This window comes from Schistocerca piceifrons, chromosome 1 (genome assembly GCF_021461385.2).
Source record: "Schistocerca piceifrons isolate TAMUIC-IGC-003096 chromosome 1, iqSchPice1.1, whole genome shotgun sequence".
NCBI classification, from domain to species: Eukaryota; Metazoa; Arthropoda; class Insecta; order Orthoptera; family Acrididae; genus Schistocerca; species Schistocerca piceifrons.
The window spans coordinates 239,518,129-239,541,105 of NC_060138.1; positions in this window are offsets into that span (position 1 = coordinate 239,518,129).

Consider the following 22,977-nt stretch of genomic DNA (forward strand, 5'->3'; position numbering starts at 1 on the left):
TCTTCCTCGTTCACACTGTGGCCTGCGTCACGCAACTTCTGTTTAGCCCAGTGATGGAAGCAGTTATTGATGCAGCAAGCCGCTGATTCGACGTCGACTAATAGAGTGATACCCGCCGAGCATAGAGGTCCTCCTAGTAAGGTGGCGTAAGGCCGTCGCAACGAAAGGTTCAAATGGCTCTGAGCACTATGGGACTTAACATCTATGGCCATCAGTCCTCTAGAACTTAGAGCTACTTAAACCTTACTAACCTAAGGACATCACACACATCCATTCCCGAGGCAGGATTCGAACCTGCGACCGTAGCGTTTGCGTGGTTCCAGACTGTAGCGCCTAGAACCGCTCCGCCACCTCTGCTGGCAGGAAGACGCAAGGGACATTCTATTCGTAAATCGTTAGGAAAATCAATAATCTGACATCCACAGTGTCAAGAGTGTGCTGAGAATGTTATCAATCTTACCGGCAACGCTGTTGCCGACGTCCTTCAACTAACGACTGAGAGCAGCGGCGTTTCCTTAGAATTGTCAGTCCTAACAGACAAGCAACACTGCGGGAAACAGCCGCAGAAATCGATGTGGGACGTACGACGAACGCATCCGTTAGGACAGTGGGGCAAAATTTGGCGTTAATGTGATATGGCAGCAGACGACCAATGTGAATGGCCTTGCTAGCAGCACGACATCGCTTGTAGCGCCTCTCCTGGGCTCGTGACCATGTCTGTTGGACCATTGACGACAGGAAAACCGTGGCCTGGGCAAATGAGTCGCGATTTCAGTTTGTACGAGCTGATGGCAGGGTTACAGTATGGCGCACACACCGCGGTGCCACGGTGCCAAGTTTTCAACCGGGTACTCTGCAAGCTGGTGCTGCCTCCATAAAGGTGTGGGCAGTCTTAACATGCAATGGACCGGGTCCTCTGGTCCAACTGAATCGATCATTGGCTGAAAATGGTTATGTTCGTCTACTTTGAAATCATTTGTAGCCGTCTATGGACAAAATGTTCCAAAATAGCGATGGAATTGGTACCGCACCACAATTGTTCACAACTGATTTGAAGAGCTTTATGAAGAACTGGAGCGAATGATTTGACCCTACAGAAATCACGAACATTCGTGGAACATAATCAAGAGTCCAGTTCGTGCACAAAATCCTGCACTAGCAACTCTTTCGCAATTATGAATGGTTATAGGGGCAACAAGGCTCAATATTTCTGCAGGGGACTTCCAAACGACTTGTTGAATCCATGCAACGTCGAGTTGGTGCAGTATATCGGGTGAAAGGAGGTCCGATGCGCTGTTAGAGGGATATCCCACGAATTTTGTTACCTCAGTGTATTACATATACGGATAACAGTTTATGGATTTCATTAAAGGGAAGTGAATAGAAGCTAGGAGCAGAAAATAGTTTAGTGTTCGATCGCAGCTGCAGGTCGTACTACCTTCTATATGTTTCTTGATCCTTACGCCTAACGAACGGTTGGTTACATTCTGACACTCTCTTCACTTCTTCATGGTGCTAATGAGCCCGTCACCCTACTTACAAAGGTTTTTCGTAGCATCAGCTTTCCGTTTAATCTTCTAAGAGTCTGTCGGAGATTTCCATTATACCAATATTCCTGTTCAACATTTTAGTGGTTCTTGGGTCGAATAAAAATGGAATAATTTGTCATAATCAATGTCATCTGCAAACTTTTGGCGTTTCCACCCGTTGCGAATTGCGAAATTGATGTTTCCATCTTCTGTTCGGTGTTTATACTCTGCTGTGCGCTATAAGCTAAATCTGTAGACAGTGTTTGATAAACGGTCATCCGGTCTACATAAGATATCCAGTTATGACCATATTCTAAGATTTTGTCTTCTTGTTGTTGTTGCTGTTGTGTTCTTCAGTCCAAAGACTGGTTTGAGCAGCTCTCCAAGCTACTCTATCCTGTGCAAGCCTCTTCTTCTCACAGGAATTATTGCGACCTACATCCCTCTAAATTAGCATACTGTATTAATCTCTTGGTCTCCCTTTACGATTTTTATCCCCCACGTGTCCCTCCAGTACGAAAATGTGGATCCCTTGATGCCTCGGAATGTATCCTACCAACCGATACTTTCTTTTCTCTCCAGTTCTACTCAGTATCTCCTCATTAGTTATGTGATCTACCCATCTAATCTTTAGAATTCTTCTATAGCACCAAATTTTGAAAGCTTATATTCTCTTCGTATCTAAGCTGTTTATCGTCCGTGTTCCATTTCCACACGTGACTACACTCCATACAAACACTTCCATAAAGGACTTCCTAACACTTGAATCTACATTCTATTTTAACAAATTTCGCTTCTTCAGAAACGATTTTCTTGCCATTTCCAGTCTATATTTTATGTTCTCAGTACTTCGACCATTATCAGTTATTTTGCTTCCCGAATTACGGAGCTCATTTAATACTTTAAGTTTCTCATTTCCTAATATAATCCCTTCAGCATCAACTGATGGAATTCGACTACATTCCATTACCCTCGTTTCGCTTTTGTTGATGTTCAACTTATAGGCCTACCCTCCTTTCAAGATACTGTTCTTTCCGTTCAACTGCTCTTCCAAGTCCTTTCCTGTCTCTGACCGGATTACGTTGTCATCGGGAAACCTCAAAGTTTTTTATTTCTACTCCCTAAACTTTAATTCCTACTCCAAATTTTTCTTTTGCTTCATTCACTGCTTGCTCAACATACAGATTGAGTATCATAGGTGATAGGCTACAACCCTGTCTCACTCCTTTCTCAATTACTACTTCCCTTTCGTGCACCTCGATTCTTATAGCTGCCATCCGGATTCTGCACTAATTGTAAATAGCCTTTCGCTCCTTGTGTTTTACCCCTCCCATCTTTATAATTACAAAGAGAATGTTCCAATCAAAAATGGTTCAAATGGCTCTGAGCACTATGGGACTTAACTTCTGAGCTCATCAGTCCCCTAGAACTTAAACTACCTAAACCTAACTAACCTAAGGACATCATACACATCCATGCCCGAGGCAGTATTCGAACCTGCAACCGTAGCGGTCGCGCGGTTCCAGACTGTAGCGCCTAGAACCGCTCGGCCACGCCGGCTGGCAGTGTTTCAGTCAACATTCTCAAAAGCTTCCTCTAAGTCTATAAATGCTATAAACATAGGTTTGCCTTTCATTAACCTATCTCCTATGATAAGTCATATGGTCAGTATTGATTCGCGTGTTCCTATATTTCTCCGGAATCCTAACTCATCTTCCCCGAGGTCGGCTTCTACCAGTCTTTCCATTTGTCTGTATAGAATTAGTGTTAGTATTTTGCAGCCTTGTCTTATGACATTGATACTTTGCTATTTCTGACATATGTTAGCACATAATTTCTTTGGGATTGCAATTATTATGTTCTTCTTTATATCTAAAGGTATCGCCTCTCTCATACAAATTGATCATCAGGTGGAAGAAGTTTGTCATCGCTGGCTCCCCCTAGGTTATCAGTTGTTCTAATGGGATGCTGTCTACTTCTGAGGCCTTGTTTCGACTTAGCTCTTTCAGTGGGATGTCAAATACTTCACAAAATATCATAACTCCCATCTCACCTTTATCTACGTCCGTTTGCATTTCCATAATACTGCCCTCAAGTACAGACCCTCTACATGCCCCTTCCTTGTTTCTACTTTCTCTTCTTTGCTTAGGACATGTTTCCAACAGAGTGGTAGATATTCATACAAGTGGTTCTCTTTTCTCCAAAGGTCTCTTTAATTTCTGTCTTACCACAAGTGATATATGCGTCTGCAATCTTAAATTTCTCCTCTAGCCATTCCTGCTTAGCCATTGTGCATGAAGCCTGTCGATCTCATTTTTTAGACGTTTGTATTCGCTTTCGCCTGCTTCATCCATTCCATTTTTGTATTTCCTCCTCTCGTCGAACAAATTTAATATCTGTTGTGTTACCCATGGACTTCCACTAAACCTTGTCTTTTTACCTACTTGATCCTCTGCTGCCTTCACTACTTCATCCCTCAAAGCCTCCCTTTCTTCTTCTATTGTATTCCTTTCTCCTGTTCTTGTCAATCGTTCCCTAATGCTCTCTCTGAAACATTCCACAACCTCCAGTTCTTTCAGTTGATCCAGGTCCCATATCCTTAAATTCCTGCCTATTTGCAGTTTCTTCAGTTTTAATCTGCAATTCGTAACCACTAAATTGTGGTCAGAGTTCACATCTGTACCTGGAAATGTCTTACAATTTAACATCTCCTAAATCTCTATCTAACCATTATATAATCAATCTGAGACCCAGTGTCTCCAGGTCTCTTCCACGTGTACAGCCTCCTTTCGTTATTCTTAAACCAAGTGTTAGCTATGATTTAATTATGCCCTGTGCAAAATTCTACCAGATGACGTCCTCTTTCATTACTTTGCCCCGGGTCATATTCCCCTACTACTTTTCCTTCTCTCCCTTTTCCTATTATCGAAATTCAGTCCCCAATAACTATTAAATTTTCGCCTCTCTTAACTGTTTGAATAATTTTTTTTATCTCATCACACATTTCCTCAATCTCCTCCTCGTTCGCGGAGCTAGATGGTGTATAAACATGTACTACTGTGGTACATGTGAGCTTCGTGTCTACCTCGGCTACAGCAATACGTTCACTATGTTGTATTCACAACTCTGTATTCACCTGACGAGAAGTTTTGTTCCTCTTGCAACAAAACGTCACTAATTTCCGCTATAGCTCACTTTAACCCATCCGTTTCCCTTTCGAAAATTTCTAACCTACCTGCCCAATTAAGGGATCTGACATTCCACGCTCCGTAGAACGCCAGTTTTGTTTCTCCTGATAACGACGTGCTCCTGAGTAGTCTGTGTAGTAGCCCCCCTCCCCCCCCCCCTCCCAACGCCCACCCCCCCGCGGAGGTGCGAATGGGGGACTATTTTACCTCCAAAATATTTTACCCAAGGGGATACCATCATCATTGAGCCATACACTAGAGCTGCATGCCCTCGAAAAGAATTACGTCTGTGTTTTCACCTTGCTTTCAGCCGTTCACAGCACTAACAAAGCAAGGCCATTTTGGTTGATGTTACAAGGCCAGATTAGTCAATCATCCGGACTGTTGCCCCCGCAACTACTGAAAAGTCGGCTCCCCTTCTTCAGAAACTACGCATTTGTCTCGTCTTTCAACAGATACCCCTCCGTTGCAGATGCACATACGGTACGGCTACTTGCATCGTTCAGGCACACAAGCCTCCCCATCAAAGGCAAGGTCCATGATTCATGGGGCGGGCGATTTTGTCGTCTAGTCTGTAAATGTCGTCTGCCGCATATCTTAAACAATTTTCTTCCTATCCTAGTATGTTCCTCTTACAACTGAGTGAAGAAACCGCATTTCGGAAACCGAGATACTTTTCATTCCTACTCAACACTTTGGCCCTTAAAAACCTGCTGGTACCACCATAGGCTTGTGGAATCTTAGAACTGTTTTCTTCCTTAGTTTTTTTATTAGTGTTCTACTTGTTGTACAAAACATTCTGGTAAATTCTGTTGTTTTTTTTCATTACCTAGTTATTCGAAACGTGAGAGTGTGCAACTAGTGAATATATTAGCTAATCTGTACACGGGAATTGTTCTTTATAACCACCTTGCAGTGGACTGTAGACGAACAACCAATGCCGTAAGGTCGATGTTATGGAGGAAAATTTACAAAAACATTTTCATAATATATAAAATTATTCTCATGTTTCTATTTTCCTTCATTCTCTCCACATTTTGACACCTCTATCTGGGCGACACTCATTCTATATGTGGAGAACTGGGGCTCGAATACTTAAAAAATAAGCCAGCATGATCTGCCGTAATTTATTGTTGTTGTTGTTGTGTCTTCAATACCCAGGCCTGATACAGCTCATCAACAACTGCAACTCATATCCATTAGAAATTGATTATTATACTCCTCTCCTTGTCTGTTTCTGCAGTTTTCGCTTCTCACATTTCCCTCCAAAATTAAACTAACGATTCATTTATGATTCAGAATGTGTCCCATCAACCGATCCCTTTTTCTAGTCAAGTTATCCCACAAATTTCCTTTCTCCTCACTTCTTACGCCATCTACCCTTGCAATCTTCAGCATTCTTATTTAGCACCACATTTCAAAAGGCTTCTATTCTGTTGTTGTCTGAACTGATTATTGTCCACATTTAAATTCCGTTCAAGATTACATTTCAGTCAAATGCCCTCGGAAAAGACTTCTTGGCACATACCTCCATATTCTCTTTTAATAAATTTCTCTTCTTCAACATCACTTTTCTGCTGCTGCCAGACTACATTTTATATCCTCTCTACTTCAGCCATCATCAGTTATTTTACTGCCCAAGTAGCAAAACTCATCTACTGCTTTTAATGTATCACCGCAATCGCGAGGACAACGGTTCAAACCCGCATGTAGCCATCCAGACTTAGGTTTTTAATGATTTCCTTAAATCATTGCAAGCAAATAACGAGGTGTTGCTTTGAAGGGTCACTGCCGATTTCCTTCCCCATCCTTGAAACTTCCTTCTCGAATGACTTCGAACACGCCGGGACGTTGGACACTAATGCAATTGTTAGTGTATCGTTGCGTAATATAATTCCTTCTGCATCGTTCGAATTAATTCGGCTACACTCCATTAACCTAGTTTTGTTATTGTTAATATTCACGCTATATCCTCTTCTCAAGACACTGCACATTCCGTTCAGTGAATTTTGCTGTCTCTGATAGATCTAAAATGTCATCGGTAAACCGCAAAAGATTTTGTTTTTCCTCCCTGAATCTTCCTACCTTCTCCAAATTCTTCTTTGATTTTCTTTTCTGCTTGCCTAACATACAGAATGAATAAATTTGGGAATGGTTACAACTCTCTCCGCAACAAGGCCTTCCTTTTCATGCCCTTCGACTCATTTTTTAACTATCGTCTGGTTTCTGCTACAAGTTGTGTGTAATCCTTCGTTCTCTGTATTTTACATCTGCTATTTTCAAAATTTCAGAAGATATTCTCCAGTCACTGTCAAAAGCTTTTTCTGAGTTTACAGTAGCTGTAAATCTATGTTTTCTTTTCTTGAGCCTTCCTTCTAAGGTAAGTCGTAGGGTCAGTACTGCCTCGCGTGTTCCAACGTTCTTCCAGAATCCACGAGGAAGGCTTCTACAAGTTTTTCCGTTCGTCTGTACAGAATTAGTGTCAGTATTTTGCATCCATGACTTATTATACTGATAGTTCGGTAATATTCACAACTTTCATCGCCTGATTTCCTTGGAGCAGGAATTATTACATTCGTCTTGAATTCTGTGGGTATTTCCACTGTCTCATATGTCATGCACACCAGGTGGGAAAGTTGCGTCATGGATGTTCTGAGGGAATGTCTACTCTTACACTCTACTTCCGACTTTGGCTTTCAGCGTACTGTCACTTTACAGAGTATAATATTTCCCGTCTAATCTTCACCCGCTTCCTCTCCCTTTCCATAATATTGCCTTCCAATTTATTCCCATTCGAAAGCCCCTTTAAATAGGCCTTCCACGTTTCCGTTTTCCTATTTTTGCTTAATATTGGTTTTCCATCAGAGCTCTTGATATTCTTGCTGCGCTTTCTCTTTTCTCCTGTGATACGTGGTACGTGTCTCCTACAGACTTACATTAGTTCCCTAGCCTTTCTTTTTCGCCATTTTACACTTTCTATCAATCTCAGTTTTAGATGCTTGTATCCCTTTCACCTGCTGCACTTGCTGCGTGTTTTGTATTTTCTCCTTTCATCACTTAAACTGAATAATTCCTGTGATATCCATGGATTTTTACTAGGCCTTGTCTGGTTTTACTCATTTGATCAACTGCTGCCTTCACTATTTCATCTCTCACAGCTATACATTCCACTTCTACTGTATTAATTCTACATCTACATGGATACTCTGTAAATAACATATAAGTATCTGACAGGGGGTTCATCAAACCATCTTCACAATCCTCTATTATTCCAATCTCGTATAGGGCACGGAAAGAATGAACACCTGTATCTTTCCGTACGAGCTCTGATTTCCCTTATTTCATCGTGGTGATCGGTCCTCCCTTTGTGGATCGGTGTCAACCAAATATTTTCACATTCGGAGGAGAAAGTCCCCGACTGGAACTTTATGAGGAGATTGCTCCGTAACGAAAAACGCATTTGTTTAATGGTGTTCACCCCAAATCCTGTATCATTTCAGTGACACTGTCTCCTCAGTTTCGCGATAATACAAAACGTGCTTCTCTACTTTGAGCTTTTTCAATGTACTCCGTCAGTCCTATCTGGTAAGTATCCCACACCGCGCAGCAGTATTCTAAAAGAGCACGGACAAGCGCAGTGTATGCAGTCTCCTTAGTAGGTCTGTTACGATTTCTAAGTGTCCTACCAATAAAACGCAATCTTTGTTTAGCCTTCCCTACAAAATTTTCTGTGTGTTCCTTCCAATTTAAATTGTTCGTAAATGTAACTCCTAGGTATTTAGTTGAATTTACGGCCCTTACATTTGACAGCTTTGTCGTGAAACCGAAGTTTAACGGATTTCTTTTAGCACTCATGAACATGACCTCACACTTTTCGTTATTTAGGATCAATTTCCAATTTTCGCACATATAGATTTCTTTTCTAAATTATTTTGTAATTTGTTTTGGCCTTCTGATGAGCTTCCTTTTCGATAAAAGACAGCGTTGTCTCAAAAACAACCTAAGATGACTGCTTAGAATGTCTCCCAATAAGAAACAGCAAAGGGCCTAGAACATTACCTTGGGGAACGACAGAAATCACTTCTTACTCGAAGACTTTCCGTGAGTTACTACGAACTGTAAACACTCTGACAGGAAATCATGAATCCAGTCACATAACTGAGAGGATATTCCATAAGCATGCAATATCACTACAAACCACTTGTGTGGCACAGTGTCAAAAAAACTCTGCGCCCTAACAGGCCATGGAAGGCCCAACGGTACCGACCGGCCGTCATGTCATCCTCTGCCCACAGGTGTCACTGGATGCAGATATGGAGGGGCTTGTGGTCAGAAAACCGCTCTCCCGGCCGTATATCAGTTTACGAGACAGGAGCCGCTACTTTTCAGCCAAGTAGCTCCTCAGTTTGCCTCACAAGGGCTGAGCGCACCCCGTTTGCCAACAGCGCTCGGCAGACCGGATGGTCACCCATCCAAGTGCTAGCCCAGCCCGACAGCGCCTAACTTTGGTGATCTGGCGGGAATCAGTGTTACCACTGCGGCGAGGCCGTAGACACAGTGTCAAAAGCCTTCCGGAAATCCACTTACTCCTGTCAGAGGTATTTGATTTAACATTGGTATTTAATACACTTGTTTTGTCACTTTTTCCATTAGAAAGATTAAAGAATACAAAAATATCACTTACGACATAATTTCTCGCCAAATTTGCAATCGTGGCACTGAGTTGTTAGTCCAAATTATTGAGAGATATAATAATTTTCATACTACTTTGCTAAGTTTTGACGATAGCCAAGACGTAGAAAACTGAGGGTGATTTGTAGCATTTGTGGAACTTCTGATAACGTTACCGAGTAGCGTTCGGATGCTGTCTCGATGCATATTCTAACATGTTTCAGATTTTGTTATTTGTCTTAACTCAGTAAAAGGAAGAGAATTTTTATTTTATCATGGGACATGTTTCCTACCGTTCTTCCCCTTGATACAGAATTTCACGACTGGATCTCTCAGACATGTGTCAAACACAGACAGCCACGTTACAGATGACACTCGTGTGGAGCTGTATTAGAGCACGTACTTAGTAACGTGTATCGCTCCCATACTCGATCAAGATTGCAGCGACGCATTCTGACATTTACTCGGCGAGACACCAAACTGTTGGAGGGCCACTGTCATTCCAGGAAGCTTAGGCACCGCCCATAACACGCTGAAATTAATCAGAGCTGCACCGTGCTGCATTAATCTTGCCGGGTGACCTCAAAGATATACTCTTGAGACCCGGTAGCATCGGGGTCACGCAAGTACTCCCTTGTCCGTGATTTCGTGAAGCCTTTGTGATAATTTCCCGGCGTAATAAGCTGACGCATTGTCTCCATAATGGTACAAGTATATGGAATGTAGTAACCGAACTAACACATGCACCTGACTGGACAGTAGATTACTGAATAGTTCACTCATGAGAGACGCCAGGAGAAACGGCGGAATCTCTACAACGTACCTCAACGGTGCGCTGGTGATTCGACTGTCGTCGTTTACGACTTACTAGTGCCCTACTGACCGCATATTACGACGCATTACATCCACGTGTATGACAAAATTACGTGAAAAAATAACTTTCACAATGAAGCTACAGAATGCGTTTATTCTGCAGACCAGATTTGTAGCTTTACAAGTCACTTTTCAGTGCAAATGATTCAACTGGGGCTGAATGCGTAAAAACGCCAGGTAAGAGGGTTGTCCTATCGGCAGTCATCGAAAAGTTACATGAGCCTTCCAAAATGGAACACGACGATCTTAGTGCTTGCATGAAAGAATATAAAAAGAATCATTGATGGCCAATCCCACAGTTCTGAGTACAGACGCTCGTTAAATGGGCACATATAAATGGCAACCGATTGCGAGGTGCGCTGCTGAGGATTCTTTTCCACATGAATTGCATTTCTGACACAGATATTTCACTGAAACACCGCTTCATCACTCGAATTTACAAGGAAAGGAAGGTTCTTCTTTACCAGCATTTTCATCGAGGACTGTTCTGCTTGAGTCTTCAGTCCGAAGATCACTTTGATGCAGCTCGCTATGCTAGTCTGTCCTATGCTAGTGTACCTTTCTCTGTACACATAGCTACCACTACCTACATTGGAAACTGCACACTGTAACAGATTTCGCACCATTTCGAATTTTACAGTTACTTGATGCCTTGCGAGATGTCCTATCATCATATCAATCGCCCCCTTCGGTTGTTATGATGTACAATATATTTATTTTCTGTCCAATTATGCACAGTACCTAATCTGTAGTTGTCCAATTACCCATGTATTATTCAATATTTTTTCTGTGGCATTAGATTTCAAAAGTTTCCAAGAATTAATACGAGAACTAAAAAGGGTTTGGAGTAATCGTCGCACTTTGTAGTCCAAACTGGAGAATTTACTCACGGCTCACGCCTTTCATTGTGTCGAGGAATTTCTGGAAGAAAATGAAGCAAATTGTGTTATTGACTAGCTTAGTACCCTGCGTTGTCGTCGGATGTATTTATTTCAGTTCTGTTGGTCCATCTCCTTCTTTCCCTCCTCTCTGACCAACTCCTCTGCCTCTATCTCTGGCTATCTCCTTCTCGACCTTTCCTCTGTCCACCTCCTCCATGCCTCCACTCATTGTACATCTGCCTCTCTCTGTGTCCATCAGCTGCTCCCCCCTCTTTCTGTCCATCTTCCCCACTCTCTGTCCATCACCTCCGCTTTTCTTTCTATGTCCATCTTCTCTCCCCCTGTCTCCCTGTCCATCTCCTTCTACCCCCCCCCCCCCCCCGCCCCCCACTATCAATTTCCTCCGTCTCTCGTATCTCCCAAAGTATATGACGTACAATGCGTACGTGGATACTGTTTGCTAAATCTGTTTTGAATAGAATTAGTAGCAAAAAAGCAATAAATGTGAACATCAAGACGGCATGGCTGATGCAACAGTTTTACAACATGAACAGCGAAAATGTAGCAAGCGATAAACATTTCTCCTTTCAACATTTCATCGGGGTTGTCAACGAGACATATATTTGTAAAGGTTTGAAATTATGTGTAAAGCTTCTGCAAGCCACTAAGTTCTCTAGTTCTCAAAGGCCAGACAATGTGCATTGTAGCTATAATTTATGCAAGGCGTGCATTATGCAAACGTTAGTGTTAGAGTACGAAATAAACAAATCAAAGATTGTGTAAGCATTGTATTTATTACTTTTAATCGTTTCACGTAATATATATCACCCTAGGAAAGCCTTTCCACAAATACGATAAAGTTTAGACGTCAAAGAGTAAATAGCTTTTTCAAAGAATAATTATTTTTCCTTATTCGAGTCATATTCTTCAAAATCAATAAGTAACTGCATAGTGTATAAAGCTATCTGTTTAATATATTTAATCGAAATCAGTTCTTCAGGTTAGTAACAATAAATTTCAAAGGCACGCATGATGCGGCAGTTCTTGACCTATCTCAGCGTCGTGAAGTATCTGTCGTGTATAACTACAATTTTTCGGGTTAATTTAGTGGTATATATGAACACCGTCTGAAAAATGTGTCGCGAATGCAACTAGTAGTAACGAAGTAACAAGTAAAACATCATGCCTGATACAAAATAAACAGCGAAACTGTAGTAAGAGACAATTTTTTCCCCTTCAATCATTATGTATTGTATGTCAGAGAGAGACTGTTTCGAAAGGATTTGAATTTATGTGTAAAGTTTGTTGCAAGTCTGTAAGTGCTCTCATTATCAGACACTGGATGAATAAAATCTAGGTATTCACGCGTGGTCTGCAGTATTCGTTTTTCACCCTAAACTCACCTCTTTGGTAGGTAAGTGGTTCTTACCCCACAGCTAGACAGTAATTGATATGTGTACCAAGATTTTTGAAATCGTAGTTTCGAAAAAGAAGTGGAACATACATACGTACATACATTTGCACAGACATTTTCATAATATGTATGAATATCTTTCCCATCCGGTTTATAGAAACTCTACGTCGGAAAAAAATTAATTAATTAGCCAACTTTACCTTTGACTTTTACACAGAAAAGACACGTACTGCATTTAAAACTCTTTTGAGTTTTTGCCTAGCTGCATACATTTTAAAAATTTTTACCTGTCTAACACAAAAATCTGTGACGAAATTCGACTATAGATGAATATGTTTTCTTCGTGGCTGCTGTAAGGAGAGACCGGGTTAGTTACAGGACGAGTTGGCAGTCGGAGGTTTCCGTTTCTGCGGTTCTCACAGAGCGCCAGGCAAAATCGGAGAAAACTGCTACAACTCGCGATGAGAACTCTGTCTCTCGTGGCAGCTAAAATACTCACAGTCACCGTAATATTCTCTGGAAACAATTTCAGAATGAGAAGGTTGAACAACAGTGGCAGTATGATATGTTCTAACAAACTGGTTGCTTAGGGAACGTCTTTAACACACAAGCTGACGGCGAAATGGCGTGAGTGGCTGAGCGGTTCTAGGCGCTACATTCTGGAGCCGCGCGAACGCTGCGGTCGCAGGTTCGAATCCTGCCTCGGGCATTTATATGTGTGATGTCCTTAGGTTAGTTAGGTTTAAGTAGTTCTAAGTTCTAGGGGACTGATGATCACAGCAGTTAAGTCCCATAGTGCTCAGAGCCATTTGAACCATTTGACGGCGAAATATTTCGCGTCATTCGGACCGTGATAGTAGCAAATTCGCCCAGTATTGTTAATTTGCGAAGAAATCACTATGCACTGTATTGCTAAATACGTTAATCGTTTTATGAAAGTCCGGGGATCCAACACCGAATAAAAGTTTGTAAACGATATTTACCTTCCTTTCCACAAATTAAATATTTTATTCTTGATAATTGCTATTACAAGTTCCCCTCTGCACTTCAGATTACTTCTATATGCAAACTTATCAGACCTCAGAAGAGCATAATGTCTAATCGGTACTCCTTCTCTCCATCTATTGCAAAAAGCATAGATGCTCCTTTTGTCCACAGGAAAGAACGTTGTCGTCACAGCAAAGAGCGTTTCGTCTCAATGACCGTGACAGATCATCCCTGGCACACGTATCCAGAATATTACAATAATATTACATTACGTAGGGTTCTTCTGTAATGTGATTCGATTTTGATGAAATGTATTCTATACGGTGCCCCTAGCTACGCTGAGGTTACTGGGTGAAACCCCCATAAAAATTCTTCTAGTTTTGGAGATTAACGTATTAGGAGATACAGGCATGGAAGTTGTAGAAAAATTTTAAATCACGATATCTTTTATCTCATGACCCGATTATGATGAACTAAAGCCTATACGATGTCCCAAACTATGACCAAACTCGACAAAAATTCTTCTTGCAGTTTTGGTGATAAGTGTGTTCAAAAACAGCAAGACACCACGAATTTACAAATCTGTTGTTATTATAGATTATGCAAATATTTACTCAAAGGCTTGTTATCCGCATACGATTCGAGTGGATTTTATTTCACCAATTATTAACATTTGTGACGAAACTTCCTGGCAGATTAAAACTGTGTGCCGGACCGAGATTCGAACTCGGGACATTTACCGAGTTCGAGTCTCGGTCCGGCAGACAGTTTTAATCTGCCAGGAAGTTTCATATCAGCGTACACTCCATTGCAGAATGCAAATCTCATTCTTGGAACATTTGTGATGTTAAATTCATGTACTGACATTTCACGATAATGGGGATTTTCTCCTCAGTTTGTTATTACGGAAGTAGACGACAAAATAAAAATCAACAATTACAGGATTTAGCACAATAGGTATAATAGAAGAAACAATGTAGTACTACGAGCTCAACGAATTACGATTAGGTTTTTTGAGAGGTATTTACAGATAGAAGCTACCTTTTAATGCAAATGTAGAACATCGCCAAAACCGAATTTGTCAATTACATTTTGAGTCATCTCATTCATTACAGTAGATGAGACCTGTGTCCACCATTCCATGCCAGAAACAAACAGTACTAAGGGACAAATATTACACAAGTCTATCGAACCAACCATATGAAAACATCTTTTAGAGAACTGCTAGAATCTAAAAGAAAAATATTTGCCATACTGGCAGCGAAAGGTGTTTTGCAATGTCAAACTTGGATATTTAATGGAAAAATCGACTGAATTACTCATTAAATTTGACACGATCATCTATACCCACTGTTAACCCTTGGATCATGAGTGTGTGGACTCGTAGAAAGCAATGAGAGGAGTCTACAAGACCTCTTACTTTGAAACAAATACAAAATGTTGGTACTGAAAGAAGTATTAACGAATCTTGTAGAGTTCATCGACACAGAATGAATAAGAACGCATTTATTACGACATTATGACCATCATTTTCGAATAATATAAAATAAATACAATCCTGGAAATTGAAATAAGAACACCTGAATTCATTGTCCCAGGAAGGGGAAACTTTATTGACACATTCCTGGGGTCAGATACATCACATGATCACACTGACAGAACCACAGGCACATAGCCACAGGCAACAGAGCATGCACAATGTCGGCACTAGTACAGTGTATATCCACCTTTCGCAGCAATGCAGGCTGCTATTCTCCCATGGAGACGATCGTAGAGATGCTGGATGTAGTCCTGTGGAACGGCTTACCATGCCATTTCCACCTGGCGCCTCAGTTGGACCAGCGTTCGTGCTGGACGTGCAGACCGCGTGAGACGACGCTTCATCCAGTCCCAAACATGCTCAATGGGGGACAGATCCGGAGATCTTGCTGGCCAGGGTAGTTGACTTACACCTTCTAGAGCACGTTGGGTGGCATGGGATACATGCGGACGTGCATTGTCCTGTTGGAACAGCAAGTTCCCTTGCCGGTCTAGGAATGGTAGAACGATGGGTTCGATGACGGTTTCGATGTACCGTGCACTATTCAGTGTCCCCTCGACGATCACCAGTGGTGTACGGCCAGTGTAGGAGATCGCTCCCCACACCATGATGCCGGGTGTTGGCCCTGTGTGCCTCGGTCGTATGCAGTTCTGATTGTGGCGCTCACCTGCACGGCGCCAAACACGCATACGACCATCATTGGCACCAAGGCAGAAGCGACTCTCATCGCTGAAGACGACACGTCTCCATTCGTCCCTCCATTCACGCCTGTCGCGACACCACTGGAGGCGGGCTGCACGATGTTGGGGCGTGAGCGGAAGACGGCCTAACGGTGTGCGGGACCGTAGCCCAGCTTCATGGAGACGGTTGCGAATGGTCCTCGCCGATACCCCAGGAGCAACAGTGTCCCTAATTTGCTGGGAAGTGGCGGTGTGGTCCCCTACGGCACTGTGTAGGATCCTACAGTCTTGGCGTGCATCCGTGCGTCGCTGCGGTCCGGTCCCAGGTCGACGGGCACGTGCACCTTCCGCCGACCACTGGCGACAACATCGATGTACTGTGGAGACCTCACGCCCCACGTGTTGAGCAATTCGGCGGTACGTCCACCCGGCCTCCCGCATGCCCACTATACGCCCTCGCTCAAAGTCCGTCAACTGCACATACGGTTCACGTCCACGCTGTCGCGGCATGCTACCAGTGTTAAAGACTGCGATGGAGCTCCGTATGCCACGGCAAACTGGCTGACACTGACGGCGACGGTGCACAAATGCTGCGCAGCTAGCGCCATTCGACGGCCAACACCGCGGTTCCTGGTGTGTCCGCTGTGCCGTGCGTGTGATCATTGCTTGTACAGCCCTCTCGCAGTGTCCGGAGCAAGTATGGTGGGTCTGACACACCGGTGTCAATGTGTTCTTTTTTCCATTTCCAGGAGTGTATTATAAAGTAATTTTTAATTTTTCTGAGACTGAGTCACCAACTCTGAGTTTCACCGAAGCACGCCAGAAAGTTTACCCTTTATATATATAACTCTTAGCAAATGATTTCACTGTGTTTGTTGCATATATTTTCTGTGCATAAGTAAAATATTAGACTACTGTTTCTGTCTAATAGCTGTAGGCACATGAAACATATTCTTTTTGGTGATCTTTCAGTTTCGGCAATCTTCGTCTGTTGACCAGCAGTGATGGCTTGAAGGACTTTCTCCTCTCCATAAGAGAAAAATTCTCCTTTTATCAGATCTGCTTTCCAGGTAGATGAGAGTTGCTGTGAAAATGAGCACAAGATATTAATTTCTACTACATCTAATACCTGTGTCCATGAGGCAAAATTCCGACTTCTTGACAGCCCCTTTCAGGTGTGTGTACGTATCTTCTGGCCAAGAAAGCCAAATACTGCTTTAAATTCAATATAAAATAAAACGTGTCCCACGCTTTACGCCCTCGAACTACAGTGATGCTGTAGAGCAGAGAACATAGTATTATCAAACATTTTTTTTCTTTATTATCACGTAAAGTTCAGTTGTCAAACTAATTTTCAAACGAAATTGATCATGTTACAACTTATGTGGACATGGAAGCTTTTATTTCCATGGCATTAAGTTTCATCATAATTGATGAAGAAATCAACAATTTTGTGGTCTGTACCACGAGTTTACTCTCTGGCTACTTCAATTGATACGCTATAAAATTAACCGTACAACGTTTCACAGTGAAAAGCAACAGGCCTTTGCATCAAATGGGAGATAATAATCACGGTAATTCCAGAATGGCCGATCCAAGTACGAAAATATCACTTCTCGAGTCTCGTCAATCGCTGACCGTTTTACGCAGATCTTGGCTGCACGTTCTACTATCGACTGATGAATTCTTGCATAGTAGAGTGTGTCAAACAACGTAAAACAAAAAGGACGTAAGTGGTCAATTATTGCTCTTGTATACTTCAGGCAAATTTGAAACTATTGTTCGATCTGCTGCTGTATCTCATCTGTGATAAAATCTTTTCCATCTGCGGCAACTTTTTAAATAGTTGCAAACCTACGTGGAAACTCAAGGGAAATTTTACGCAAACTGAACGCTTTCCGCAACAGTAGCGATGAATCAGTCGAGGAAATTCGAAGTATTGCAATCCCTATGGTCGACGGCTTCGTCCATTTGTCACTTTCATATCCAAGGTGAACCGATGGGTGAACTGTACACAAATAAATACGGGAAAACTGTGTGCTGACTTCACGGCCCTCCATGCCTCATACGAATGACGTCATCGACATAGGACCGTCAGCATCGAGCGGTTCTCAATACCTCGTTGTAGAATTATGTAATTTCACAACATAAAGTACTGAGAACGGATTTCTTGTTAAGGTGCACGCAAAAGGACATTGCCTCCGGAGGTCATTTTTAGTGTTGTCTTGAAAAGAAGAGATTAGTACTACTCTTGCATAAAGTTATCTCTATTACAACGTTAATTTATTAAATAACGTCCGCAATTTTTTTTTCTGCTTGCTTTCCCACGAGTCAATGTTTATCATGCCTCATGTTCCGTCTCTGTTTATGTACCGAACGTCTCTTGTAACAGCTATAAAGGTGCTCCAAACGTGGGAAACACGTTTCCTCGTTTTGAAAACATACATAATAATAGACAACTCGTGTCTGGAGTGAACGAAACTAGAGATAATAGTTTCCAATGGCGCCCACAATACTTGGTAGCTCCGATGTGCGTTCGAGCGTTGTCACACCCAACTTCGAGCTACTGAGGTCGTTTTCTTGTTCCTTTTGGAGTACCGTAACACACATCTCATAAACAGAGACCTGTAGATTCAGCGAACAGTTGTTTGGAATGGTCTAAAATGCCCTTCACGAAAATTAGCTCTCTCTCTCTCTTCCTCTCTCCCTCTCTTTCTCTCTCCCTCCCTCTCTCTCTCTCTCTCTCTCTCTCTGTGTGTGTGTGTGTGTGTATGTGTGTGTGTATGTGTATGTGTGTGTGTGTGTGAGCGAATGTGTGTCTGTTTTACAGTTGCTACAACCCGGAATGCGGACTTTGGTGTAATTCCAGTGCTCTCTTTTTCAGGCAACAGTCACACTTTTCACATTTTGTTAATTTCTTGATGTTTTGGACCTTCCTATTCCTTTTATCATCACTTAGTCTCACACTGCCATCACGGAAACGCTTATGCCACCGAGATACGGAACTACGGCCCAGTTTTCACTTGACACAATTTTCACATACACCACAATGTCTTTCGCCAGTCGGATTCAGACCGCTGCGGATTAACCAAAACGCTCGCTTCCTACTCGATCATTCAACTACAACTTCCCACAATTCTCCTCCAACCAGTAGAATTGTCTACCGATCTATGAAATGACCCTCGAAACTGTCTGAATATGTACTTGCGACAAGTACTAGAATATCACGAAATGTTTGTGCGCTAATACATAAATTTATAGTTTCAGCCTGCCTATAACAAAAACATTTCACACATAGTCTCGCATATACGAATATGTTAATCATGAAAGGTTGTAAGATTTTAGAATGAGGTCCGACTCTCTTCAGGGCAGCATCCAGACATGAAATGTCCATCCACTGGCGGGAGTTAGTGTCTCTCACTTTTACCTCCATCTAGTTAGACTCAATTTCTTTCTTTTTACCTAGGCTTTGTACAAGTACAGCCTATCCTATACTCTCGTCGCTGATATCACTGCTCCGAATCGTGCTAACCATTTTCTCTGAAAGTAATAAATTCCTGCATGGAGGAAACTTTATCCAGCACTATAGCCCAAAAGTGTGAAAAACTGAATTTTAAAACGCCAACAGGCAATTTTCCTATGCCTATTGTCTTATTGTCTCTTTCTTTCCAGTGAACATGGTAAATGATGGCGCAAACTTTATTGCAGTTCCTGAATTCGCTAAAGCACTGTTTTCCCTCTCAGTTACAGACAATAGACCATCCGACGTCCGCTGGGAGCACATTATGGAGGTCATGGAGGAAAGCTATGACGACCCGGAGCAGCTGCTGGAGCACGTGCTAGTGCACCTCATCGGCCACCACACCAACAACACGCGAGGTAAGTGTCCAGGAGCAGATAGGTTCTTGGTCACTACCCATCTACTCTTCCTGTGATCTGCTCACCTCACACAGCACTGCCTATATGTAAAATCTGTTCAAATACTGACGACTATGTCACAGCACTGTTATTTGTGTACCTCGAGAGGAAAAGTCATAATACGAAGGCGGTTCAATAAGTAATGCAACACATTTTTTTTCTCGGCCAATTTTGGTTGAAAAAACCGAAAATTTCTTGTGGAATATTTTCAAACATTCCCGCTTCGTCTCGTATAGTTTCATTGACTTCCGACAGGTGGCAGCGCTGTACGTAGCTGTTAAAATGGCGTCTGTAACGGATGTGCGTTGCAAACAACGGGCAGTGATCGAGTTTCTTTTGGCGGAAAACCAGGGCATCTCAGAATTCATAGGAGCTTGCAGAATGTCTACGGTGATCTGGCAGTGGACAAAAGCACGGTGAGTCGTTGGGAAAAGCGTGTGTCATCATCGACGCAAGGTCAAGCAAGACTGTCTGATCTCCCGCGTGCGGGCCGGCCGTGCACAGCTGTGACTCCTGCAATGGCGGAGCATGCGAACACGCTCGTTCGAGATGATCGACGGATCACCATCAAACAAATCAGTGCTCAACTTGACATCTCTGTTGGAAGTGCTGTCACAATTGTTCACCAGTTGGGATATTCAAAGGTTTGTTCCCGCTGGGTCCCTCGTTGTCTAACCGAACACCATAAAGAGCAAAGGAGAACCATCTGTGCGGAATTGCTTGCTCGTCATGTGGCTGAGGGTGACAATTTCTTGTCAAAGATTGTTACAGGCGATGAAACATGGGTTCATCACTTCGAACCTGAAGCAAAACGGCAATCAATGGAGTGGCGCCACACCACTCCCCTACCAAGAAAAAGTTTAAAGCCATTCCCTCAGCCGGTAAAGTCATGGTTACAGTCTTCTCGGACGCTGAAGGGGTTATTCTGTTCGATGTCCTTCCCCATGGTCAAACGATCAACTCTGAAGTGTATTGTGCTACTCTTCAGAAATTGAAGAAACGACTTCAGCGTGTTCGTAGGCACAAAAATCTGAACGAACTTCTCCTTCTTCATGACAACGCAAGACATCATACAAGTCTTCGCACCCGAGAGGAGCTCACAAAACTTCAGTGGACTGTTCTTCCTCATGCACCCTACAGCCCCAATCTCGCACCGTCGGATTTCCATATGTTTGGCCCAATGAAGGACACAATCCGTGGGAGGCACTACGCGGATGATGAAGAAGTTATTGATGCAGTACGACGTTGGCTCCGACATCGACCAGTGGAATGGTACCGTGCAGGCATACAGGCCCTCATTTCAAGGTGGCGTAAGGCCGTAGCATTGAATGGAAAAAAATGGTTCAAATGGCTCTGAGCACTATGGGACTCAACTGCTGTGGCCATAAGTCCCCTTGAACTTAGAACTACTTAAACCTAACTAACCTAAGGACAGCACACAACACCCAGCCATCACGAGGCAGAGAAAATCCCTGACCCCGCCGGGAATCGAACCCGGGAACCCGGGCGTGGGAAGCGAGAACGCTACCGCACGACCACGAGATGCGGGCGCATTGAATGGAGATTACGTTGAAAAATAGTGTTGTGTAGCTAAAAGATTGGGGAATAACCTGGTGTATTTCAATGCTGAATAAAACAACCCCTGTTTCAGAAAAAAAAAACGTGTTGCATTACTTATTGAACTGCCCTCGTATATACCTTTCCTGAACAACAGGAAAGTACGGCATTTTTAATAGAATTCAGACGTTAGACGTATCCGCTATACAAATCACTATGAAATAAATGGTAGTTTGTACATATGTGCAAGCGGCATATTCAGATTTTTTCCCTTTAATGACTGCTCAGTGCTAGCAACTGTTACTATAATTTAACCTTTCATTACGTAGAGGGCTAAAGAATAATCATCCATTTCAAGCAGAAAGCATTTAAAACCTTTTTTTTAATACTGAAAGCCTGAATGTACATAGGACTTCCTGAATCTGATTTGCTGTGGAATTGACCAAAGCTATTGGTAATGCAATCTAACTCGAATCATAGCAATCCTGACGTGGCTAAACACTCGCAAGTGCAGCAGAGGGGCTATTCTGAAATGATACTAGAAGATTTTTGGTTTAAACACTGGCTACAAGTACCGCAGACAAAACTATGATCGTGTATTATGTTTGGCGTTATGGGCTCAGCTTCTGCACGGCAGATATCCTTCGCGTTTATAACCTCCAACGCATGAAAAGCTAATAATCTATGAGCTGATGTGTTGGAGCGAGTGTATTCCAATTACGCCATAAGCAGTAGGAGCGCAACAGGGCTTTTGGAAAAAGTATGCACACAGGCCGTTCCTTGTACAGTGGTAGGTGAACGCGAGCGTATGGCTGCTGCAATGGTAGCAGGATGACGTCATCATGGCCCTCCCCTGCCCTAAACAATGCAACTTTCTGGGAAATACGCTATTCAGAGAGCTTCTGTCACACAAATACTTAGATTTCCTAACTACAACCCTGTATTTTCTAGTCCGTTCACACTTTTCAGGTCATTCCAGAGCCAAGTTCCTCTCTTGGAAATATGAAAATTAGAGAGTTTCTAAACCAACACAAAAATCTTTAAATCTCGAGGGTCTAGTATTTCACTGTTCACATTTTCCCATTGGTTTCTAAACCACCAGATATTGCACCAGATGTTGTCCTAACTATGATCTTCAGAACATACATCTTTTGGTATCCCAATCACAACATAGTGATTTACCGTCTATAAACATGAAACGCCCTATTAGTATCAATCACACAGTTGCCATCTTGTCATCATTCGACGCAGTCATACAATTACGCCAGTAGAAAACACACACACATACAGTATGTGACCATTCACAGCAAACTGACACTGTTTCGTCGGCATTCACAACAACCTAACAAAACTTTATTAGAATTTGCACCAATGACACAGCTTCATTACGTTTTGTGGCAACCTGACACAACTTCATCAGCATTTGTAGCATGCACCCGCTGACACACACACACACACACACACACACACACACACACACACATAAATTTTTGTGTAGCACTTGAGCGGCCATTAAAACCAAACAACTAGTCCCAACCCATTATTATAGTGTCCATTAAGAAGAAACAGCCAGAGTTGATCATCTTGTTCTTTGTACTTCACTTGGCAATGATCAAAGCTTGCTACTTGTACCATACATAGAGAAAGGCACACTGGATCTTAAATTACATATAACAATATTATTTCTACATTTAAACTGTTTGTATTATTTATCAGAATGTGGAGCTCACTTCTCAGTA